General features: G+C 47.4%; 14 non-coding genes across 14 annotated transcripts; all 14 read right to left on the bottom strand.

Moving 5' to 3' along the window:
* Positions 1-220: 220 nt before the first annotated feature.
* Positions 221-293, bottom strand: TRNAV-CAC (transfer RNA valine (anticodon CAC)). Its single transcript has one exon. It is a non-coding gene; the product is annotated as a tRNA-Val (tRNA).
* Positions 294-713: 420 nt separating this feature from the next.
* On the bottom strand, positions 714-785 carry TRNAP-UGG (transfer RNA proline (anticodon UGG)). Its single transcript has one exon. It is a non-coding gene; the product is annotated as a tRNA-Pro (tRNA).
* A 1315-nt stretch (positions 786-2100) lies between these two features.
* TRNAV-CAC (transfer RNA valine (anticodon CAC)) lies at positions 2101-2173 on the bottom strand. The gene has a single exon. It is a non-coding gene; the product is annotated as a tRNA-Val (tRNA).
* A 420-nt stretch (positions 2174-2593) lies between these two features.
* On the bottom strand, positions 2594-2665 carry TRNAP-UGG (transfer RNA proline (anticodon UGG)). The gene has a single exon. It is a non-coding gene; the product is annotated as a tRNA-Pro (tRNA).
* Positions 2666-3970: 1305 nt separating this feature from the next.
* Positions 3971-4043, bottom strand: TRNAV-CAC (transfer RNA valine (anticodon CAC)). The gene has a single exon. It is a non-coding gene; the product is annotated as a tRNA-Val (tRNA).
* Positions 4044-5850: 1807 nt separating this feature from the next.
* Positions 5851-5923, bottom strand: TRNAV-CAC (transfer RNA valine (anticodon CAC)). Its single transcript has one exon. It is a non-coding gene; the product is annotated as a tRNA-Val (tRNA).
* A 420-nt stretch (positions 5924-6343) lies between these two features.
* On the bottom strand, positions 6344-6415 carry TRNAP-UGG (transfer RNA proline (anticodon UGG)). Its single transcript has one exon. It is a non-coding gene; the product is annotated as a tRNA-Pro (tRNA).
* A 1311-nt stretch (positions 6416-7726) lies between these two features.
* Positions 7727-7799, bottom strand: TRNAV-CAC (transfer RNA valine (anticodon CAC)). The gene has a single exon. It is a non-coding gene; the product is annotated as a tRNA-Val (tRNA).
* A 420-nt stretch (positions 7800-8219) lies between these two features.
* On the bottom strand, positions 8220-8291 carry TRNAP-UGG (transfer RNA proline (anticodon UGG)). Its single transcript has one exon. It is a non-coding gene; the product is annotated as a tRNA-Pro (tRNA).
* A 1311-nt stretch (positions 8292-9602) lies between these two features.
* Positions 9603-9675, bottom strand: TRNAV-CAC (transfer RNA valine (anticodon CAC)). Its single transcript has one exon. It is a non-coding gene; the product is annotated as a tRNA-Val (tRNA).
* Positions 9676-10095: 420 nt separating this feature from the next.
* On the bottom strand, positions 10096-10167 carry TRNAP-UGG (transfer RNA proline (anticodon UGG)). The gene has a single exon. It is a non-coding gene; the product is annotated as a tRNA-Pro (tRNA).
* A 1315-nt stretch (positions 10168-11482) lies between these two features.
* TRNAV-CAC (transfer RNA valine (anticodon CAC)) lies at positions 11483-11555 on the bottom strand. The gene has a single exon. It is a non-coding gene; the product is annotated as a tRNA-Val (tRNA).
* A 1776-nt stretch (positions 11556-13331) lies between these two features.
* On the bottom strand, positions 13332-13404 carry TRNAV-CAC (transfer RNA valine (anticodon CAC)). Its single transcript has one exon. It is a non-coding gene; the product is annotated as a tRNA-Val (tRNA).
* Positions 13405-13824: 420 nt separating this feature from the next.
* On the bottom strand, positions 13825-13896 carry TRNAP-UGG (transfer RNA proline (anticodon UGG)). The gene has a single exon. It is a non-coding gene; the product is annotated as a tRNA-Pro (tRNA).
* Between the last annotated feature and the right edge of the window lie 451 nt (positions 13897-14347).

The following is a 14347-nucleotide window of genomic DNA, read 5'->3' as shown; positions in this document are numbered from 1 at the left end:
CTCTGTGCTCTTCAACATTACATACACAAAATGCAAGCGCGTGCATTTTTTTATTGGCCCCATATACAGAATACATGTGAGGATGCTTGCCTTCCCAGTGTATTTCTCAAGCTCTTGAGAGCATATGCTATTTCCATGGGAACGCAAATAAGTTCATACTTTACATTTGTGTGTGACAAAAGGGGAAAAAAACTATTTTGTGTAAAATGCCAGCAGAGAGTGTTTCTGCCCGGTCTCGAACCGGGGACCTTTCGCGTGTGAGGCGAACGTGATAACCACTACACTACAGAAACAGCTGCTTGCTCACCTTTGTAGGGACTGGGAGAACAGGTGCAAAGGGCAGTGCAAGTGGACCTGCTTAAAGACTAATCAAATGCCTTGCGCCTGAAGCTCACACAATCCAGCCTAAAACATACGTCCTATCAAGCATGCGCACATATACAAGTATGCCAGCTGAGGGCCTATGCAGCGTACAGAGGGAAGGACATATTTCCACTTTGAGATCGGACGGCCAAAACTCACAAGCAAATCAAGGAATGTTACTGAGAGCTAACAGAGAACACAAAGTGCTTGTCGCAAGGACATGGCACGCAAAGAGGTTCAGGAAGTGAATTGTTCATCGACTACTGCTTACCGAGAAAACCAGAGAGTCTGTCCAATGAAAATAACATTGAAAAAACAAAAAAAAGGAGCTCAAGTTAACCACCTTGATTGGGCTCGTCCGGGATTTGAACCCGGGACCTCTCGCACCCAAAGCGAGAATCATACCCCTAGACCAACGAGCCACGGTCCTTTGAGCATTTGACGGAATTGTCCTCAGCGTTTGCACCCCCCTTAGGATTCGAGGCCAAGAATGCCTATTCCTGAAGTTTGTTCCTGCCGCTGAAAGCCTTGTCGGTGTATGAGCCAAATGAATGCCCCAGTCGGCACGCTCTGACTGTCTTCACAGGTCTCCTCCTCATCCCGAAGGTTGGTGGCCCATTGACATCAGGGTGGAAGGTGCTTGCGATACACTGTTCCTTCCTTCCTTCCTTCCTTCCTTTATTCCTCTTATGCTGTTTATGTAATAAGAGGGGACGATACACAGAAGAGAGAAAGTGGCCCAACACACTAGACTAGCAGTCTTCTGATCAATCTGCAGCTGGCAAGGTGGGGGAGAGCCTTTATTTTGCACCTGCTGGGATCTGCATTGGCAGAAGCTCTGAGGGCTGGGCCTTTCCTTTTGCCTGTAAAAACAAAAAGCAGCCCTCCTCCCTCCAGCCCTGAGAGCATGGGCATGACACTGGAAAAAGCAGCATCTCCCCTTTGGTAAAGATGACCATTGCACAGCTGCTCACTCAGAGCTCGATCGTGCTCGATCAGGCGAGATATATTTAGGTCACCAGCAAAGTCTGTTCTCTTTTCTTGCGTAGGGTGAGCATTCACAGAGCCCAGCTTCGTTGACAAGAGTGCAAAAGGTGTATACTAAAAGCTTTCTGCTTTACTTGAGCGCCATGGCCGTTATTATATTTTGGCTGCTCCAAGCAATCTCTGTCCAGCCGATGCAAATTTCCAGCTCAAATTTTCCCAGCACTCAAAAAGTCCCTCCTCCCGCCAGCTCTGCTTTCAGGAAGTTCAGCAGAAGCAGTCCAACTTCTGTTCCCACTTCAGAGGAAAAGCTTTCTCGGGCCAGAGAAAGCCACGGAATCACTGTACCGGCAAGTGCATTTCTTACAACTGGTAATCCCTCAGAACACAGAAATGAAGAAGCTGTATATGAAAATGTATTATTTCTTTGGTACACTAACCTATGTAACTAATATGGACCATTTCAGAGGACGGAGCGGACCCAACTGTGATCCCAGAGACCCAAATACCCAGCAGTAGGGAAAATAAATCCTCTCTGTGCTCTGCAACATTACATACACAAAATGCAAGCGCGTGCATTTTTTTATTGGCCCCATATACAGAATACATGTGAGGATGCTTGCCTTCCCAGTGTATTTCTCAAGCTCTTGAGAGCATATGCTATTTCCATGGGAACGCAAATAAGTTCATACTTTACATTTGTGTGTGACAAAAGGGGAAAAAAACTATTTTGTGTAAAATGCCAGCAGAGAGTGTTTCTGCCCGGTCTCGAACCGGGGACCTTTCGCGTGTGAGGCGAACGTGATAACCACTACACTACAGAAACAGCTGCTTGCTCACCTTTGTAGGGACTGGGAGAACAGGTGCAAAGGGCAGTGCAAGTGGACCTGCTTAAAGACTAATCAAATGCCTTGCGCCTGAAGCTCACACAATCCAGCCTAAAACATACGTCCTATCAAGCATGCGCACATATACAAGTATGCCAGCTGAGGGCCTATGCAGCGTACAGAGGGAAGGACATATTTCCACTTTGAGATCGGACGGCCAAAACTCACAAGCAAATCAAGGAATGTTACTGAGAGCTAACAGAGAACACAAAGTGCTTGTCGCAAGAACATGGCACGCAAAGAGGTTCAGGAAGTGAATTGTTCATCGACTACTGCTTACCGAGAAAACCAGAGAGTCTGTCCAATGAAAATAACATTGAAAAAACAAAAAAAAGGAGCTCAGGTTAACCACCTTGATTGGGCTCATCCGGGATTTGAACCCGGGACCTCTCGCACCCAAAGCGAGAATCATACCCCTAGACCAACGAGCCACGGTCCTTTGAGCATTTGACGGAATTGTCCTCAGCGTTTGCACCCCCCTTAGGATTCGAGGCCAAGAATGCCTATTCCTGAAGTTTGTTCCTGCCGCTGAAAGCCTTGTCGGTGTATGAGCCAAATGAATGCCCCAGTCGGCACGCTCTGACTGTCTTCACAGGTCTCCTCCTCATCCCGAAGGTTGGTGGCCCATTGACATCAGGGTGGAAGGTGCTTGCGATACACTGTTCCTTCCTTCCTTCCTTCCTTCCTTTATTCCTCTTATGCTGTTTATGTAATAAGAGGGGACGATACACAGAAGAGAGAAAGTGGCCCAACACACTAGACTAGCAGTCTTCTGATCAATCTGCAGCTGGCAAGGTGGGGGAGAGCCTTTATTTTGCACCTGCTGGGATCTGCATTGGCAGAAGCTCTGAGGGCTGGGCCTTTCCTTTTGCCTGTAAAAACAAAAAGCAGCCCTCCTCCCTCCAGCCCTGAGAGCATGGGCGTGACACTGGAAAAAGCAGCATCTCCCCTTTGGTAAAGATGACCATTGCACAGCTGCTCACTCAGAGCTCGATCAGGCGAGATATATTTAGGTCACCAGCAAAGTCTGTTCTCTTTTCTTGCGTAGGGTGAGCATTCACAGAGCCCAGCTTCGTTGACAAGAGTGCAAAAGGTGTATACTAAAAGCTTTCTGCTTTACTTGAGCGCCATGGCCGTTATTATATTTTGGCTGCTCCAAGCAATCTCTGTCCAGCCGATGCAAATTTCCAGCTCAAATTTTCCCAGCACTCAAAAAGTCCCTCCTCCCGCCAGCTCTGCTTTCAGGAAGTTCAGCAGAAGCAGTCCAACTTCTATTCCCACTTCAGAGGAAAAGCTTTCTCGGGCCAGAGAAAGCCAGGGAATCACTGTACCGGCAAGTGCATTTCTTACAACTGGTAATCCCTCAGAACACAGAAATGAAGAAGCTGTATATGAAAATGTATTATTTCTTTGGTACACTAACCTATGTAACTAATATGGACCATTTCAGAGGACGGAGCGGACCCAACTGTGATCCCAGAGACCCAAACACCCAGCAGTAGGGAAAATAAATCCTCTCTGTGCTCTGCAACATTACATACACAAAATGCAAGCGCGTGCATTTTTTTATTGGCCCCATATACAGAATACATGTGAGGATGCTTGCCTTCCCAGTGTATTTCTCAAGCTCTTGAGAGCATATGCTATTTCCATGGGAACGCAAATAAGTTCATACTTTACATTTGTGTGTGACAAAAGGGGAAAAAAACTATTTTGTGTAAAATGCCAGCAGATAGTGTTTCTGCCCGGTCTCGAACCGGGGACCTTTCGCGTGTGAGGCGAACGTGATAACCACTACACTACAGAAACAGCTGCTTGCTCACCTTTGTAGGGACTGGGAGAACAGGTGCAAAGGGCAGTGCAAGTGGACCTGCTTAAAGACTAATCAAATGCCTTGCGCCTGAAGCTCACACAATCCAGCCTAAAACATACGTCCTATCAAGCATGCGCACATATACAAGTATGCCAGCTGAGGGCCTATGCAGCGTACAGAGGGAAGGACATATTTCCACTTTGAGATCGGACGGCCAAAACTCACAAGCAAATCAAGGAATGTTACTGAGAGCTAACAGAGAACACAAAGTGCTTGTCGCAAGGACATGGCACGCAAAGAGGTTCAGGAAGTGAATTGTTCATCGACTACTGCTTACCGAGAAAACCAGAGAGTCTGTCCAATGAAAATAACATTGAAAAAACAAAAAAAAGGAGCTCAAGTTAACCACCTTGATTGGGCTCGTCCGGGATTTGAACCCGGGACCTGTCGCACCCAAAGCGAGAATCATACCCCTAGACCAACGAGCCACGGTCCTTTGAGCATTTGACGGAATTGTCCTCAGCGTTTGCACCCCCCTTAGGATTCGAGGCCAAGAATGCCTATTCCTGAAGTTTGTTCCTGCCGCTGAAAGCCTTGTCGGTGTATGAGCCAAATGAATGCCCCAGTCGGCACGCTCTGACTGTCTTCACAGGTCTCCTCCTCATCCCGAAGGTTGGTGGCCCATTGACATCAGGGTGGAAGGTGCTTGCGATACACTGTTCCTTCCTTCCTTCCTTCCTTCCTTTATTCCTCTTATGCTGTTTATGTAATAAGAGGGGACGATACACAGAAGAGAGAAAGTGGCCCAACACACTAGACTAGCAGTCTTCTGATCAATCTGCAGCTGGCAAGGTGGGGGAGAGCCTTTATTTTGCACCTGCTGGGATCTGCATTGGCAGAAGCTCTGAGGGCTGGGCCTTTCCTTTTGCCTGTAAAAACAAAAAGCAGCCCTCCTCCCTCCAGCCCTGAGAGCATGGGCGTGACACTGGAAAAAGCAGCATCTCCCCTTTGGTAAAGATGACCATTGCACAGCTGCTCACTCAGAGCTCGATCGTGCTCGATCAGGCGAGATATATTTAGGTCACCAGCAAAGTCTGTTCTCTTTTCTTGCGTAGGGTGAGCATTCACAGAGCCCAGCTTCGTTGACAAGAGTGCAAAAGGTGTATACTAAAAGCTTTCTGCTTTACTTGAGCGCCATGGCCGTTATTATATTTTGGCTGCTCCAAGCAATCTCTGTCCAGCCGATGCAAATTTCCAGCTCAAATTTTCCCAGCACTCAAAAAGTCCCTCCTCCCGCCAGCTCTGCTTTCAGGAAGTTCAGCAGAAGCAGTCCAACTTCTGTTCCCACTTCAGAGGAAAAGCTTTCTCGGGCCAGAGAAAGCCAGGGAATCACTGTACCGGCAAGTGCATTTCTTACAACTGGTAATCCCTCAGAACACAGAAATGAAGAAGCTGTATATGAAAATGTATTATTTCTTTGGTACACTAACCTATGTAACTAATATGGACCATTTCAGAGGACGGAGCGGACCCAACTGTGATCCCAGAGACCCAAATACCCAGCAGTAGGGAAAATAAATCCTCTCTGTGCTCTGCAACATTACATACACAAAATGCAAGCGCGTGCATTTTTTTATTGGCCCCATATACAGAATACATGTGAGGATGCTTGCCTTCCCAGTGTATTTCTCAAGCTCTTGAGAGCATATGCTATTTCCATGGGAACGCAAATAAGTTCATACTTTACATTTGTGTGTGACAAAAGGGGAAAAAAACTATTTTGTGTAAAATGCCAGCAGAGAGTGTTTCTGCCCAGTCTCGAACCGGGGACCTTTCGCGTGTGAGGCGAACGTGATAACCACTACACTACAGAAACAGCTGCTTGCTCACCTTTGTAGGGACTGGGAGAACAGGTGCAAAGGGCAGTGCAAGTGGACCTGCTTAAAGACTAATCAAATGCCTTGCGCCTGAAGCTCACACAATCCAGCCTAAAACATACGTCCTATCAAGCATGCGCACATATACAAGTATGCCAGCTGAGGGCCTATGCAGCGTACAGAGGGAAGGACATATTTCCACTTTGAGATCGGACGGCCAAAACTCACAAGCAAATCAAGGAATGTTACTGAGAGCTAACAGAGAACACAAAGTGCTTGTCGCAAGGACATGGCACGCAAAGAGGTTCAGGAAGTGAATTGTTCATCGACTACTGCTTACCGAGAAAACCAGAGAGTCTGTCCAATGAAAATAACATTGAAAAAACAAAAAAAAGGAGCTCAAGTTAACCACCTTGATTGGGCTCGTCCGGGATTTGAACCCGGGACCTCTCGCACCCAAAGCGAGAATCATACCCCTAGACCAACGAGCCACGGTCCTTTGAGCATTTGACGGAATTGTCCTCAGCGTTTGCACCCCCCTTAGGATTCGAGGCCAAGAATGCCTATTCCTGAAGTTTGTTCCTGCCGCTGAAAGCCTTGTCGGTGTATGAGCCAAATGAATGCCCCAGTCGGCACGCTCTGACTGTCTTCACAGGTCTCCTCCTCATCCCGAAGGTTGGTGGCCCATTGACATCAGGGTGGAAGGTGCTTGCGATACACTGTTCCTTCCTTCCTTCCTTCCTTTATTCCTCTTATGCTGTTTATGTAATAAGAGGGGACGATACACAGAAGAGAGAAAGTGGCCCAACACACTAGACTAGCAGTCTTCTGATCAATCTGCAGCTGGCAAGGTGGGGGAGAGCCTTTATTTTGCACCTGCTGGGATCTGCATTGGCAGAAGCTCTGAGGGCTGGGCCTTTCCTTTTGCCTGTAAAAACAAAAAGCAGCCCTCCTCCCTCCAGCCCTGAGAGCATGGGCGTGACACTGGAAAAAGCAGCATCTCCCCTTTGGTAAAGATGACCATTGCACAGCTGCTCACTCAGAGCTCGATCGTGCTCGATCAGGCGAGATATATTTAGGTCACCAGCAAAGTCTGTTCTCTTTTCTTGCGTAGGGTGAGCATTCACAGAGCCCAGCTTCGTTGACAAGAGTGCAAAAGGTGTATACTAAAAGCTTTCTGCTTTACTTGAGCGCCATGGCCGTTATTATATTTTGGCTGCTCCAAGCAATCTCTGTCCAGCCGATGCAAATTTCCAGCTCAAATTTTCCCAGCACTCAAAAAGTCCCTCCTCCCGCCAGCTCTGCTTTCAGGAAGTTCAGCAGAAGCAGTCCAACTTCTGTTCCCACTTCAGAGGAAAAGCTTTCTCGGGCCAGAGAAAGCCAGGGAATCACTGTACCGGCAAGTGCATTTCTTACAACTGGTAATCCCTCAGAACACAGAAATGAAGAAGCTGTATATGAAAATGTATTATTTCTTTGGTACACTAACCTATGTAACTAATATGGACCATTTCAGAGGACGGAGCGGACCCAACTGTGATCCCAGAGACCCAAATACCCAGCAGTAGGGAAAATAAATCCTCTCTGTGCTCTGCAACATTACATACACAAAATGCAAGCGCGTGCATTTTTTTATTGGCCCCATATACAGAATACATGTGAGGATGCTTGCCTTCCCAGTGTATTTCTCAAGCTCTTGAGAGCATATGCTATTTCCATGGGAACGCAAATAAGTTCATACTTTACATTTGTGTGTGACAAAAGGGGAAAAAAACTATTTTGTGTAAAATGCCAGCAGATAGTGTTTCTGCCCGGTCTCGAACCGGGGACCTTTCGCGTGTGAGGCGAACGTGATAACCACTACACTACAGAAACAGCTGCTTGCTCACCTTTGTAGGGACTGGGAGAACAGGTGCAAAGGGCAGTGCAAGTGGACCTGCTTAAAGACTAATCAAATGCCTTGCGCCTGAAGCTCACACAATCCAGCCTAAAACATACGTCCTATCAAGCATGCGCACATATACAAGTATGCCAGCTGAGGGCCTATGCAGCGTACAGAGGGAAGGACATATTTCCACTTTGAGATCGGACGGCCAAAACTCACAAGCAAATCAAGGAATGTTACTGAGAGCTAACAGAGAACACAAAGTGCTTGTCGCAAGGACATGGCACGCAAAGAGGTTCAGGAAGTGAATTGTTCATCGACTACTGCTTACCGAGAAAACCAGAGAGTCTGTCCAATGAAAATAACATTGAAAAAACAAAAAAAAGGAGCTCAAGTTAACCACCTTGATTGGGCTCGTCCGGGATTTGAACCCGGGACCTCTCGCACCCAAAGCGAGAATCATACCCCTAGACCAACGAGCCACGGTCCTTTGAGCATTTGACGGAATTGTCCTCAGCGTTTGCACCCCCCTTAGGATTCGAGGCCAAGAATGCCTATTCCTGAAGTTTGTTCCTGCCGCTGAAAGCCTTGTCGGTGTATGAGCCAAATGAATGCCCCAGTCGGCACGCTCTGACTGTCTTCACAGGTCTCCTCCTCATCCCGAAGGTTGGTGGCCCATTGACATCAGGGTGGAAGGTGCTTGCGATACACTGTTCCTTCCTTCCTTCCTTCCTTTATTCCTCTTATGCTGTTTATGTAATAAGAGGGGACGATACACAGAAGAGAGAAAGTGGCCCAACACACTAGACTAGCAGTCTTCTGATCAATCTGCAGCTGGCAAGGTGGGGGAGAGCCTTTATTTTGCACCTGCTGGGATCTGCATTGGCAGAAGCTCTGAGGGCTGGGCCTTTCCTTTTGCCTGTAAAAACAAAAAGCAGCCCTCCTCCCTCCAGCCCTGAGAGCATGGGCGTGACACTGGAAAAAGCAGCATCTCCCCTTTGGTAAAGATGACCATTGCACAGCTGCTCACTCAGAGCTCGATCGTGCTCGATCAGGCGAGATATATTTAGGTCACCAGCAAAGTCTGTTCTCTTTTCTTGCGTAGGGTGAGCATTCACAGAGCCCAGCTTCGTTGACAAGAGTGCAAAAGGTGTATACTAAAAGCTTTCTGCTTTACTTGAGCGCCATGGCCGTTATTATATTTTGGCTGCTCCAAGCAATCTCTGTCCAGCCGATGCAAATTTCCAGCTCAAATTTTCCCAGCACTCAAAAAGTCCCTCCTCCCGCCAGCTCTGCTTTCAGGAAGTTCAGCAGAAGCAGTCCAACTTCTGTTCCCACTTCAGAGGAAAAGCTTTCTCGGGCCAGAGAAAGCCAGGGAATCACTGTACCGGCAAGTGCATTTCTTACAACTGGTAATCCCTCAGAACACAGAAATGAAGAAGCTGTATATGAAAATGTATTATTTCTTTGGTACACTAACCTATGTAACTAATATGGACCATTTCAGAGGACGGAGCGGACCCAACTGTGATCCCAGAGACCCAAATACCCAGCAGTAGGGAAAATAAATCCTCTCTGTGCTCTGCAACATTACATACACAAAATGCAAGCGCGTGCATTTTTTTATTGGCCCCATATACAGAATACATGTGAGGATGCTTGCCTTCCCAGTGTATTTCTCAAGCTCTTGAGAGCATATGCTATTTCCATGGGAACGCAAATAAGTTCATACTTTACATTTGTGTGTGACAAAAGGGGAAAAAAACTATTTTGTGTAAAATGCCAGCAGAGAGTGTTTCTGCCCGGTCTCGAACCGGGGACCTTTCGCGTGTGAGGCGAACGTGATAACCACTACACTACAGAAACAGCTGCTTGCTCACCTTTGTAGGGACTGGGAGAACAGGTGCAAAGGGCAGTGCAAGTGGACCTGCTTAAAGACTAATCAAATGCCTTGCGCCTGAAGCTCACACAATCCAGCCTAAAACATACGTCCTATCAAGCATGCGCACATATACAAGTATGCCAGCTGAGGGCCTATGCAGCGTACAGAGGGAAGGACATATTTCCACTTTGAGATCGGACGGCCAAAACTCACAAGCAAATCAAGGAATGTTACTGAGAGCTAACAGAGAACACAAAGTGCTTGTCGCAAGGACATGGCACGCAAAGAGGTTCAGGAAGTGAATTGTTCATCGACTACTGCTTACCGAGAAAACCAGAGAGTCTGTCCAATGAAAATAACATTGAAAAAACAAAAAAAAGGAGCTCAAGTTAACCACCTTGATTGGGCTCGTCCGGGATTTGAACCCGGGACCTCTCGCACCCAAAGCGAGAATCATACCCCTAGACCAACGAGCCACGGTCCTTTGAGCATTTGACGGAATTGTCCTCAGCGTTTGCACCCCCCTTAGGATTCGAGGCCAAGAATGCCTATTCCTGAAGTTTGTTCCTGCCGCTGAAAGCCTTGTCGGTGTATGAGCCAAATGAATGCCCCAGTCGGCACGCTCTGACTGTCTTCACAGGTCTCCTCCTCATCCCGAAGGTTGGTGGCCCATTGACATCAGGGTGGAAGGTGCTTGCGATACACTGTTCCTTCCTTCCTTCCTTCCTTCCTTTATTCCTCTTATGCTGTTTATGTAATAAGAGGGGACGATACACAGAAGAGAGAAAGTGGCCCAACACACTAGACTAGCAGTCTTCTGATCAATCTGCAGCTGGCAAGGTGGGGGAGAGCCTTTATTTTGCACCTGCTGGGATCTGCATTGGCAGAAGCTCTGAGGGCTGGGCCTTTCCTTTTGCCTGTAAAAACAAAAAGCAGCCCTCCTCCCTCCAGCCCTGAGAGCATGGGCGTGACACTGGAAAAAGCAGCATCTCCCCTTTGGTAAAGATGACCATTGCACAGCTGCTCACTCAGAGCTCGATCGTGCTCGATCAGGCGAGATATATTTAGGTCACCAGCAAAGTCTGTTCTCTTTTCTTGCGTAGGGTGAGCATTCACAGAGCCCAGCTTCGTTGACAAGAGTGCAAAAGGTGTATACTAAAAGCTTTCTGCTTTACTTGAGCGCCATGGCCGTTATTATATTTTGGCTGCTCCAAGCAATCTCTGTCCAGCCGATGCAAATTTCCAGCTCAAATTTTCCCAGCACTCAAAAAGTCCCTCCTCCCGCCAGCTCTGCTTTCAGGAAGTTCAGCAGAAGCAGTCCAACTTCTGTTCCCACTTCAGAGGAAAAGCTTTCTCGGGCCAGAGAAAGCCAGGGAATCACTGTACCGGCAAGTGCATTTCTTACAACTGGTAATCCCTCAGAACACAGAAATGAAGAAGCTGTATATGAAAATGTATTATTTCTTTGGTACACTAACCTATGTAACTAATATGGACCATTTCAGAGGACGGAGCGGACCCAACTGTGATCCCAGAGACCCAAATACCCAGCAGTAGGGAAAATAAATCCTCTCTGTGCTCTGCAACATTACATACACAAAATGCAAGCGCGTGCATTTTTTTATTGGCCCCATATACAGAATACATGTGAGGATGCTTGCCTTCCCAGTGTATTTCTCAAGCTCTTGAGAGCATATGCTATTTCCATGGGAACGCAAATAAGTTCATACTTTACATTTGTGTGTGACAAAAGGGGAAAAAAACTATTTTGTGTAAAATGCCAGCAGAGAGTGTTTCTGCCCGGTCTCGAACCGGGGACCTTTCGCGTGTGAGGCGAACGTGATAACCACTACACTACAGAAACAGCTGCTTGCTCACCTTTGTAGGGACTGGGAGAACAGGTGCAAAGGGCAGTGCAAGTGGACCTGCTTAAAGACTAATCAAATGCCTTGCGCCTGAAGCTCACACAATCCAGCCTAAAACATACGTCCTATCAAGCATGCGCACATATACAAGTATGCCAGCTGAGGGCCTATGCAGCGTACAGAGGGAAGGACATATTTCCACTTTGAGATCGGACGGCCAAAACTCACAAGCAAATCAAGGAATGTTACTGAGAGCTAACAGAGAACACAAAGTGCTTGTCGCAAGGACATGGCACGCAAAGAGGTTCAGGAAGTGAATTGTTCATCGACTACTGCTTACCGAGAAAACCAGAGAGTCTGTCCAATGAAAATAACATTGAAAAAACAAAAAAAGGAGCTCAAGTTAACCACCTTGATTCTCGCACCCAAAGCGAGAATCATACCCCTAGACCAACGAGCCACGGTCCTTTGAGCATTTGACGGAATTGTCCTCAGCGTTTGCACCCCCCTTAGGATTCGAGGCCAAGAATGCCTATTCCTGAAGTTTGTTCTTGCCGCTGAAAGCCTTGTCGGTGTATGAGCCAAATGAATGCCCCAGTCGGCACGCTCTGACTGTCTTCACAGGTCTCCTCCTCATCCCGAAGGTTGGTGGCCCATTGACATCAGGGTGGAAGGTGCTTGCGATACACTGTTCCTTCCTTCCTTCCTTCCTTCCTTTATTCCTCTTATGCTGTTTATGTAATAAGAGGGGACGATACACAGAAGAGAGAAAGTGGCCCAACACACTAGACTAGCAGTCTTCTGATCAATCTGCAGCTGGCAAGGTGGGGGAGAGCCTTTATTTTGCACCTGCTGGGATCTGCATTGGCAGAAGCTCTGAGGGCTGGGCCTTTCCTTTTGCCTGTAAAAACAAAAAGCAGCCCTCCTCCCTCCAGCCCTGAGAGCATGGGCGTGACACTGGAAAAAGCAGCATCTCCCCTTTGGTAAAGATGACCATTGCACAGCTGCTCACTCAGAGCTCGATCGTGCTCGATCAGGCGAGATATATTTAGGTCACCAGCAAAGTCTGTTCTCTTTTCTTGCGTAGGGTGAGCATTCACAGAGCCCAGCTTCGTTGACAAGAGTGCAAAAGGTGTATACTAAAAGCTTTCTGCTTTACTTGAGCGCCATGGCCGTTATTATATTTTGGCTGCTCCAAGCAATCTCTGTCCAGCCGATGCAAATTTCCAGCTCAAATTTTCCCAGCACTCAAAAAGTCCCTCCTCCCGCCAGCTCTGCTTTCAGGAAGTTCAGCAGAAGCAGTCCAACTTCTGTTCCCACTTCAGAGGAAAAGCTTTCTCGGGCCAGAGAAAGCCAGGGAATCACTGTACCGGCAAGTGCATTTCTTACAACTGGTAATCCCTCAGAACACAGAAATGAAGAAGCTGTATATGAAAATGTATTATTTCTTTGGTACACTAACCTATGTAACTAATATGGACCATTTCAGAGGACGGAGCGGACCCAACTGTGATCCCAGAGACCCAAATACCCAGCAGTAGGGAAAATAAATCCTCTCTGTGCTCTTCAACATTACATACACAAAATGCAAGCGCGTGCATTTTTTTATTGGCCCCATATACAGAATACATGTGAGGATGCTTGCCTTCCCAGTGTATTTCTCAAGCTCTTGAGAGCATATGCTATTTCCATGGGAACGCAAATAAGTTCATACTTTACATTTGTGTGTGACAAAAGGGGAAAAAAACTATTTTGTGTAAAATGCCAGCAGAGAGTGTTTCTGCCCGGTCTCGAACCAGGGACCTTTCGCGTGTGAGGCGAACGTGATAACCACTACACTACAGAAACAGCTGCTTGCTCACCTTTGTAGGGACTGGGAGAACAGGTGCAAAGGGCAGTGCAAGTGGACCTGCTTAAAGACTAATCAAATGCCTTGCGCCTGAAGCTCACACAATCCAGCCTAAAACATACGTCCTATCAAGCATGCGCACATATACAAGTATGCCAGCTGAGGGCCTATGCAGCGTACAGAGGGAAGGACATATTTCCACTTTGAGATCGGACGGCCAAAACTCACAAGCAAATCAAGGAATGTTACTGAGAGCTAACAGAGAACACAAAGTGCTTGTCGCAAGGACATGGCACGCAAAGAGGTTCAGGAAGTGAATTGTTCATCGACTACTGCTTACCGAGAAAACCAGAGAGTCTGTCCAATGAAAATAACATTGAAAAAACAAAAAAAAGGAGCTCAAGTTAACCACCTTGATTGGGCTCGTCCGGGATTTGAACCCGGGACCTCTCGCACCCAAAGCGAGAATCATACCCCTAGACCAACGAGCCACGGTCCTTTGAGCATTTGACGGAATTGTCCTCAGCGTTTGCACCCCCCTTAGGATTCGAGGCCAAGAATGCCTATTCCTGAAGTTTGTTCCTGCCGCTGAAAGCCTTGTCGGTGTATGAGCCAAATGAATGCCCCAGTCGGCACGCTCTGACTGTCTTCACAGGTCTCCTCCTCATCCCGAAGGTTGGTGGCCCATTGACATCAGGGTGGAAGGTGCTTGCGATACACTGTTCCTTCCTTCCTTCCTTCCTTCCTTCCTTTATTCCTCTTATGCTGTTTATGTAATAAGAGGGGACGATACACAGAAGAGAGAAAGTGGCCCAACACACTAGACTAGCAGTCTTCTGATCAATCTGCAGCTGGCAAGGTGGGGGAGAGCCTTTATTTTGCACCTGCTGGGATCTGCATTGGCAGAAGCTCTGAGGGCTGGGCCTTTCCTTTTGCCTGTAA

This window comes from Ambystoma mexicanum, chromosome 2q (assembly GCF_040938575.1).
Source record: "Ambystoma mexicanum isolate Mex_15411 chromosome 2q, UKY_AmexF1_1, whole genome shotgun sequence".
Lineage (NCBI taxonomy): Eukaryota > Metazoa > Chordata > Amphibia > Caudata > Ambystomatidae > Ambystoma > Ambystoma mexicanum.
The sequence above is the reverse complement of the archived record's forward strand: the minus strand, read 5'-3'. Positions and strand labels throughout refer to the sequence as shown.